The sequence below is a fragment of the Camelus bactrianus genome, chromosome 21 (genome assembly GCF_048773025.1).
Source record: "Camelus bactrianus isolate YW-2024 breed Bactrian camel chromosome 21, ASM4877302v1, whole genome shotgun sequence".
NCBI lineage: Eukaryota > Metazoa > Chordata > Mammalia > Artiodactyla > Camelidae > Camelus > Camelus bactrianus.
Window position 1 is genome coordinate 12,377,038 of NC_133559.1, and position 9,426 is coordinate 12,386,463.

Consider the following 9,426-nt stretch of genomic DNA (forward strand, 5'->3'; position numbering starts at 1 on the left):
ATGAATGGAAGAGATCTTCGTGGAGGCAGGGCAGCCCCTGGAGAGCCAGCGTCAGTTGAGGGACTCCCCTTGCAAACAAGAGTTCAGCTGTGTGCAAATTATGGGAGGCTTTATGGAGGAGTTTGGTCTTGAGACATGGGTATGAGTTGGCAAAATAGCTTCGTTCACAGAAAACAGCATGGAAGAAATATGGCAACACATTAAATTTGGGGAACAGCAAGAAACTTGATATTGGTGGAGTATAGGGTTGGAGTGGGGGCAGCAGTGATACATACACTCCAGAGGTGGGGAAGGACAGAGTGACCTTCCTGCTTCTGTCATTAAAAAAAAAAAAAAAAAAAAACCAAACTTGTTCAGCATAAAAGACTCAATATGTCAAGCTACCACATTTTGGGACAGTGTATCATGACCTCCATCAGTGTATAGTGGTATCTCATTGTGTTTTTAATTTGTATTTCCCTGATAAGTAATGATGTTGAGTATCTTTTCAGGTGCTTATTTGGCCATTTAGATATCCTTTTTTGTGAAGTGCCTGTTTAAATCTTTTGCTCACGTTTTAACTGGGTAGTCTGTCTTCTTATTGATATACAGTTCTTTATGTATTCTTGATATGAACCCTTTGTCAGATATATCTAAGAAATATATTCTCCTAGCCTGTGGTCACTCACTTCTTAAAAGATGTCTTTTGATGAAGAATCGCTTGATAAGTCTCTTTGAAAACAGTTATAGAAGACGGATTGGAATGAAGCAAGATAAGAAGGAAGACTAGTTACAATTCTGTTTCAATATTTTAGAGAAGGAATCATTAAAACATGAAATAAATAATAATAATAGTAGCAGTAAACACTTATGTAGCACTCGCTACGTGCAGGCATCATCCTAAGCAGTAAATAATTAACTTATTTAATCCTCATATCACCTCTGTGAGGTAGTTGGACTATTACTGTCCCTATTTTAAAGATCAGAAAACCAAGGCAAGAAGAGTTTAAGTGACTTGCTCAAAGTTTTATACAGCTAATGAATGGCGGGAAGCAAAGGAATTTGAGAAAATTGGTTGGATAGGAATGATGAAGGAGAGTAAGGAACCTCAGATAACTTGAAGGATTCTGACTTAAGTAACAGAGTAGATCGTAGAGAAAGAAGTGCAAGTTTAGGAAGAATAAGTAAATTTCATTTTGGAAAAAAAATTGAAGTAGAAATACCTAATAAATAGCTAATTATACTGTTCTAGAATTCAGGAGACAAGTGCTGGCTGGAAATAAAGATTTGAGAGTAATTAGCATATTTGGGACAGAGCAGGGTTTTTAAACCAATTTGTTGACATTGGGGGCCAGATAATTTGTTGTGGGAGGCTGTTTTGTCATTGGAGGATATTTAGCAGCATTCTTGGCTTCTTCCCTGTAGATGCCAGGAGGAACCTCAGTTCCCTTTGTACTTGTGACAACAAAAAAATGTCTCCAGATATTGGCAAATATCCCCGGTAGGGGAAAATCACCTTGGTGAGAACTACTAGTCTAGTCGGGGCTATGGGCGTGGATAAAATCATTTAGAAGTGAGACATGTACAACTGTTTAAAGTCTATTCTCAACCCTTTTAAACATAAACATAAAATTTTTTCATCTTCCTTTAATTTTATCTTAATTTTCAAAATTGCTTTGTCAAATTTATAAGTATAAAGTTGTATTACAAAGCTGAATAATCTTTTCAAACTGCATCTCTACCTCTCTCTTGCTTTTCTAGTCTGATACACCCCCTGGGGGAGTCTCTCCCCATTTAGAAAATCATTGGAAGGGACAGAAGTACCCTGAGGATAGAGAGCTGAACAAACACCAATATTTAATGGATGGGTGAGGCTAGAGGAGCTTTCAGAGGGAGAACAAGAGTCATCAGAGGGGCAGCAGGAGAATCCTAAGTCTTGATGAAAAAGACACTAAACAACTTCAAAGTATTTTGGCCCTGCAAACTGCAGTGATACACCACAAAAGGCTACATTCTGCCCCTGGGATTCACAAGTTATTTCTTAGAGAAGAGGATTTTGAGTACTCCCTAGGCTTGGAGTGAAGGAAGGCTTCCATGTGGCAGGACCCAAGGCAACATCTAGGGTAACTCAAGGGGGGAAACCTTGAGATTCAGAAAGAAAAGTGACTTCCTCTTCAAGGTAAGAGATAAGGAAGATTGCAGAGCAAGCCCCTGGAGCCTGAGGAGATGATCTAAAATTTTCATCTTGAAGGGAAGACTAGAAAACAAGGTCTAGATACTAGTATGGTTCCCATCTTTTGTGGAAGGATATAATTGTTGTGTGGCATGCTTTAGAAACTGGGTTCTGACGTTCTTCTTTTCTCATTTCTGTTTCTTAAAAAAAAAATTTTTTTTCACTTTAAACCTTCTAGACGATTGTGAGTTAGCCAAGAGAAAGATTTAGATGTTTTCACTCTTCTGCTAATACAGCCTCTCGATCAGCTACATCTTTGGTGGCTGGCTAGGGTGGTGGCACTGATATCCTAGCTGTATAAGACTTTTAAAATAAAAATCTATTGGAATTTTAGTGATTTTTCTCTTTATCATTGGTTTTCAGGACTTTGAGTATGATGGGTTTAGGTGGTATGTGTGTGTATGTGTGTGTATCTGGTTTGCTTTTGTTCTCTCAGCTTCTTTGATCTGTGGTTTGATAACTTTTACTATTATTTTTGAAAGATTCTTGGTCATTATCTCTTCGACTGTTTTTACTGCTCCATTCTTTCTCTCTTCTTGGGATTTCTATTACACATACATCAGACCAATTTATATTATTTTACTCTTCTTAAATATTCTCTTCTATTTTCTTTCTTTTTTTCCCCTTTGAATTTCATTTTGGGTAATTTCTGTGAATCCATCTACAAGGCACTGATTCTCAGCTGTAGCAGGAGTCTACTAATGAGCCTGTTGAACATATACTTCCTCCTCTTATTATATCTAAATTTTTTTAACATTTCATGTAACTCTTCTTATAGTTTCTGTCTCTGTGCTGAAATTCCTCATCTGCTCATGTATGTCATCCATGTTTTCTACCAGAGCCTTTAACATATTACTTACAGTTATTTAAAATTTTTTGATTATCTTTGATGAAGTTTCCCTTGCTTGAATTTTCTTTTGACAGGTTTTTTAAAATCTTGGTTTTTTGTGTAGTTTCATAATTTTTAATTGAATTCTAAACATCATATGTAGGACAGTAGAGACTTAGGTTATTTGTATTTATGCTTGGAAATGGGTACTCCCTTCTTCTGTTAAGCTATTAATGTGGAGGTTGTGACAATTCAGTCAGGAGTTGAGCGGGACTTAGATTTTCTTGTTGCCATAGTTACCTTCAGTTCTTCTAGTGTCATATTGTGCTTGGGGTCAGGGCCAATTTTCCTGGAGGACTTTTCTCAATGTTTCTGCTCCACCCTAAACTTTAGGCCTTCCCTATGTGCCTGTACCTCAGATGGTCTCTCCCCAGCAGTCCAGTGCTACTGCTTCTTATTCAGGACTTGCTAGCCTTGGAGGTGGGATAGAGATTTCTCTGTTGTCCTGGACTCACGTCAGTCTTAGGCAGGCGTTGTATCCCTGGATCTTGAGGATGGGGCTTTTCCCAGTGATTCGGCACCTCTCCCAATAGTAGCAGCATTCCAGGCCCTCCCCCAAACATAGGGGATTTTTTTCTGTTTCCTTTCTCCAGGTGTAATGATCTTTCTGTGCCTTGCGCCCTTGTCCTAATGATTTAAGGTGTTTGTTCCTTAGAGAAAAGGGTTTAGGTGGGCTTCATGCCCTTCCCACAGTGGCAGCCATTCCCATTCTCTGGGCATGTGCTACCAGGGAAGCTTTCTCTGGTCTCTCTCCCTGCCCCCAGTTTTTTCATGAGCACCCAGTGGTAATCCACAGAGAAGACTTTTTAAGTGGGTATGAACTCCCTTGAATCAGCAGCTCCCAGTTTTTGGCCACACCTGGCTTTTAGCAATTTGTTTAAAATGTTAGCTGAATTCTAACTTATGTGTACAATAGGCCCATCTTCCTCCTGTGCTCTGTTACAGGTAAGCCAGTGCTCGTGTCCTAGCTCTCCTTGGAAGCACTTGTCTTTCCTTAGATTTCAGGTACTTGGTTGCCCTATTACCTCAGGACTCTGCTAGGATCAAGAAAGATTGGTGTAATATTATTATAGGCTCTTTTTGTGGTTCTAATTAAGATATCTTAATGTGCCTGATTTTTACAGCTCTTTTTATACCACTAAATCAAAATGGCCAAGTCCAAAATAAAAATGAAGGAGAAATAATAATATGGCCATGCTTAGGGTAAGTAGTTCTTGGTCTTATACTTACTGTTTGCTTTTAGAGTGATCAGCAAATCTGACTGACCAGACACGGCTCCCAGCCCCAGGCCCATTGTTAGCGTTAGAGCTATTGACTTCCCTATTTGTTTTACCTTGATCTAGTAATTGAAATTTACACTCATGTTTGGATTTTGGGTTGTTCCCCCAGGAAGGGAGTCATGGGACGATAATCTCAGGAGAATGACCAGACCCTCTGAAGTTCCTCCTGGCGCCTAATGAGTCTGATAAGATAGGCCACCGGACAGCCCCATAACACCGGACGCACACACCAAGATTTCGGAGGAAGATTTACCAGAGACTTTTGTCAATTAATATTCCCTTTTATGCCACAATTTGTTCACTATATAATCACTAAGCCCCAATCCTAAGACGGGTTCACAGTTTGAAGGCACTAGCCTGCTGTGAGTCCCCTTTGCCCGGCAAAGCAATAAAGCTTCCTCTTTTTAACTAAGCTCCAAGATCTTGTCTCTGAGTTATTTGCTTTGTCAGGGACTGGGGCTAATCTTTCAGCAACAAAAAGTCACCAGGAAGCCAGGGCATGATAAGTTTAGGCTCAGAAATTTCTCACATGACTTGATCTAAAAAGCTGAAATCCAAAATGGTACTTTTTAAATTAAAATATATTTGACATATGACATTATGTAAATTTAAAGTGTACACCATATTAATTTGATATATTTATATATTATAATATGATTACCATTGTAGTGATAATTAGCCCTTCTATCGTTTTACATAATTATTCTTTGTTTTTAGTAGTTGGAATAATTAAGTTCTAGTCTCTTAGAAAGTTTGATGATTATAATATCATTGTCTATATTCACTGTACTGTGCATTAGACCTCTAGGGCTTATTTACTAGTCAAAACAAGTTTGTACCCTCAAACACATCTGTCCTGTACCCCCACCTCCACACCTCCTACCCATGATAACCACCATTTTACTCTCCTTTTTCACAAGTTTGGCTTTTAAAAATTTCACATATAAGTGGTATTATACACTTATACTTGTCTTTCTCTGTCTGGCTTATCTCACTTAGCATAATGTGCTCAAGATTCATCCATGTTGTCACAAATGGCAGGATGTCCTCCTTTCTCATGGCTGAATAATATTTTATATACATATATATGTATATATATCATACCTTCTTTATCTGTTTATCTATTGATAGGTAATTAGGCTATTTCTATGTCTTGGTTATTGTGAATAATGCTGCAAGGGACATGGGAGTGTGTTTATCTCTTCAAAATCCTATTTTCATTTCTTTTGGTTATATACTCAGAAGTGGGATTCCTGTTCATAAGGTAGTTCTATTTTTAATTTATTGAGGAAACTCCATGCTGCTTTCCATAGTGGTTGAACCAATTTACATTCCCACCAACAGTATAGGAGGGTTCTCTTTTCTCCACATCCTTGACAGCACTGATATCTTGTCTTCTTGATGACAGCCGTTCTAACAGGTGTGAGGTGATATCTCATTGTGGTTTTGGTTTGCATTTCCCTGATAGTTACTAACGTTGAGCATCTTCTCATTTACCTGTTGGCCATTTGGGTGTCTTCTTTGGAAAAATATCTATTTTAGTTGTTCTATCCAGTTTTGTTTTGTTTTTTTGAGGAGGGATACTTAGGTTATTTCTTTCTTTCTTTTTTAATGGAAGTAGTGGGGATTGAACCCAGGACTTCATGCATGCTAAGCACACATTCTACCACTGAGCTATAGCCTCCCCCCTTGTTTCGCCCAATTTTTTTTTTCTGTCTAATTTTTAATCAGGTTTTTTTTTTTTTTTTGCTATCGAGTTCTTTGAGTTCTTATATATTTTGTACATTAATCCCTTACAGATACATGGTTTGCAAAAATTTTCTCCCATTCTATAGGTTGCCTTTTCATTGTGTTCATCATTTCTTTTGCTGTGCAAAAATTTTTATACTTGAAGAGTCCTTTTGTCAATATTTGCTTTTGTTGTTTATGCTTTTGGTGTCACATCCCCCAAAAATCACTACCAAGACCAATGTCACTGAGCTTCTTCCCGAGGTTTTCTTCTAGGAGTTTTATAGTATCAGGTCCTGTGTTTAAATCTTTGATCTGTTTTGAGTGAATTTTTGTGAGTTTTGTAAGATAAGGATCCAGTTTCGTATATCTACATGTGTTTATCCAGTTTTCCCAACACTATTTGTTGAAGAGACTATCCTTTCCCCACTGGGTGTTCTTTGTTCCTTTGTCAAATATTAGTCGACTGTACAACCATAGGTTTAATTCTGGGCTCTCTGTTCTATTCCATTGGTCTGTGTGTCTGTTTTTGTGACAGTGCCATACTCTTTTTATTACTCTAGATTTGTAGAGTAGTTTGAAATCAGGAAGTGTGATACCTCCACCTTTGTTCTTTCTCTTCAGAATTGTTTTAGCTTTGGGGGATCTTTTGCGGTCCCACACAAATTTTAGGATTATTTTTTTTCTATTTCCGTGAAGAATGCCATTGTTATTTTGATGGGGATTGCATTGAATCTATAGATGACTTGGGGTATGTGAACATTCTAACAATATTAATTGTTCCAATCCATGAACGCGGGATGTTGTTCCATTTGTTTGTCTTCTTTTGTTTCTTTCAGCAAAGTCTTGTAGTTTTAGTTGTACAAATCTTTCACTTCCTTGGTTACATTTATACCTAAGTATTTTATTATTTTTGATGCTATCGTGAATGGGATAGATTTCTTTGTTTCATCATCAGCGTATGGAAATGCAACTGGTTTCTTTATGTTGATTTTGTATCCTACAACTTTACTGAAATCATTGATTAGTTCCAAAATTTTTTTGATTGAGTCTCTGGGATTTTCTACGTACAAAATCATATCATCTGCAAAAAGTGACAGTTTTACTTGTACCTTCCAGATTTGGATGCCTTCTATTTCTTTGTCTTGACTAATTGTTCCAGATAGGACTTCCAGCACTATACTGAATAAGAGTGGTGGGAGTGGGCATGATTGTCTTATTCCTGATCTTAGAGGAAAGCTTTCAACTTTTCTTCATTGAGCATAATGTTAGCTTTAGGTTTATTGTAAATGACCCTTATTATGTTGAGGTGGCCTTTATTACGTTGAGGTATGTTCCTTCTATACCCAATCTGCTGAGGGTTTATGTCATGAAAGAATGTTGCAATTTATCAGATACTTTTTCTGCCTCTATTGAGACAATTATGTGACTTTTTTAATCTTTCATTATATTAATTTGATATATTTATTGATTTACATATGTTGAACTATCTTTGCATCCCAGGGATAAATCCCACTTAGTTATGGTGTGTAAGGTAATCTTGCCCTTATAGATTGAGTTTAGACATATTCCTTCCTCTTTAATTTTTTGGAAGAGTCTGAGAAGGATTTGTGTTAATTTTTCTTTGAATGTTTGGTTCAATTCTCCAGTGAGGCCATCTGTTCCTGGGGTTTTCTGTGTGGGGAGATTTTTGATTACTGATTAAATCTCTTTACTTGTTATTGGTTTGTTCCGATTTTCTCTTTCTTTACGATTCAATCTTGGTAGGTTGTGTATTTCTAGAAATTTATACATTTCTTCTAGGTAACCTATTTTTTTGGCATATAACTGTTCATAATAGTCTCTTATGATCCTACATATTTTTGTAGTCATTTGTAACATCTCCTTTTTCTTTTCTAATTTTATTTATTTGTGCATTCTTTATTTTTTTCTTAGTCTAGCTAAAGGATTGTTCATTTTGTTTAACTTTTGAAGAAACAGCTTTCAGTTTTGTCAATCTTTTCTGTTTTTCTGGTCTCTATTTTATTTGTTTGCACTCTGATCTTTATTGTTTCCTTCTTTCTGCTAACTTTGGGTTTAATTTGTTCTTCTTTTTCTAGTTCCCTGAGGTGTAAAGTTAGGTTGTTTATTTTAGATGTTTCTAATTTCTTAATATATGAATTTATTATTATAAACTTTCCTCTCAGAACTGCTTTTGCTGCATCCCATTAGTTTTGATATGGTGTATTTCCATTTTTATTTGTTTAGAGATAAATTTTAATGTCCCTTTTGATTTCTTCCTTGACTCATTGGTTGCTTAGAAATGTGTTGTTTAGTTTCCACAAATTTGTAGAATTTCTAGCTTTCCTCAGTTGTTGATATCTAGTTTTATACCATTGTGGTCAGAAAAGATAGTTGGTATGAGTTAAAACTTCTTAAATTTACGAAGATTTCTTTTGTGTCCTATCATATGATCTATCCTGGAGACTCTTTCATGTGCACCGGAGAAGAATGTGTATTCTGGTACTGTTGGATGGAGCATTCTATGTATTTCTGTTATGTCAATTTGTTCTAGACCATTGTTGACTTTCTGTCTGGATGAGTTACCTGTTGCTGAAAGTGGTGTTTTGAAGGCCCCTGCTGTTATTATATTGTCTGTTTCTCCCTTTACATCTGTTTGTATTTGCTAAATATAGTTTGGTGCTCTGATATTGAGTGAGTATATATTTACAATTGTTGTATCTCCTTGATGTATTGACCCTTTCACAACTATAAAATGATTTTCTTTATTCAAGTAAACTTCTTGTTACTGTTTTTGACTTGAAGTTTTGTTTGAGTTAAGTATGGCTATGCCTACTTTCTTTTGGTTTCCACTTGCATGGAATATCCTTTTCCATCCCTTCACTTTGAGCCTATGTGTCTTTTTAGAGCTGAAATGAATCTTCTGTAGGCAGTATATAATTGGATCTTGTTCTCTCTCTCTCTCTTTTTTTGAATCCATCCAGCTACTCTGTTTTTTGATTGGTAAATTCAATCTATTTATCTTTAGAGTGATTATTGATATGTAAGGACTTACTACTGCCATCTTATCATTTGCTTTCTGGTTGTTTTGTATTCTCCATGGTTTCTTTTTCCTTCTGTTTCTGCCTATAAATGGTGTATTTTAAAACTCCCCATCAAACGTGACTAAGAGTTAGGCCCTAACTGTTATTACAGAGTTATATACTTTTCCTCAATTTTTAATTCCAGTCAGAAACTCAAAACTTCTACTATGCTAATACAGGTGAAAGATAAGATGTGTTTATGTTGTTTTTATACCTTTCTCCTGCATGCATCCT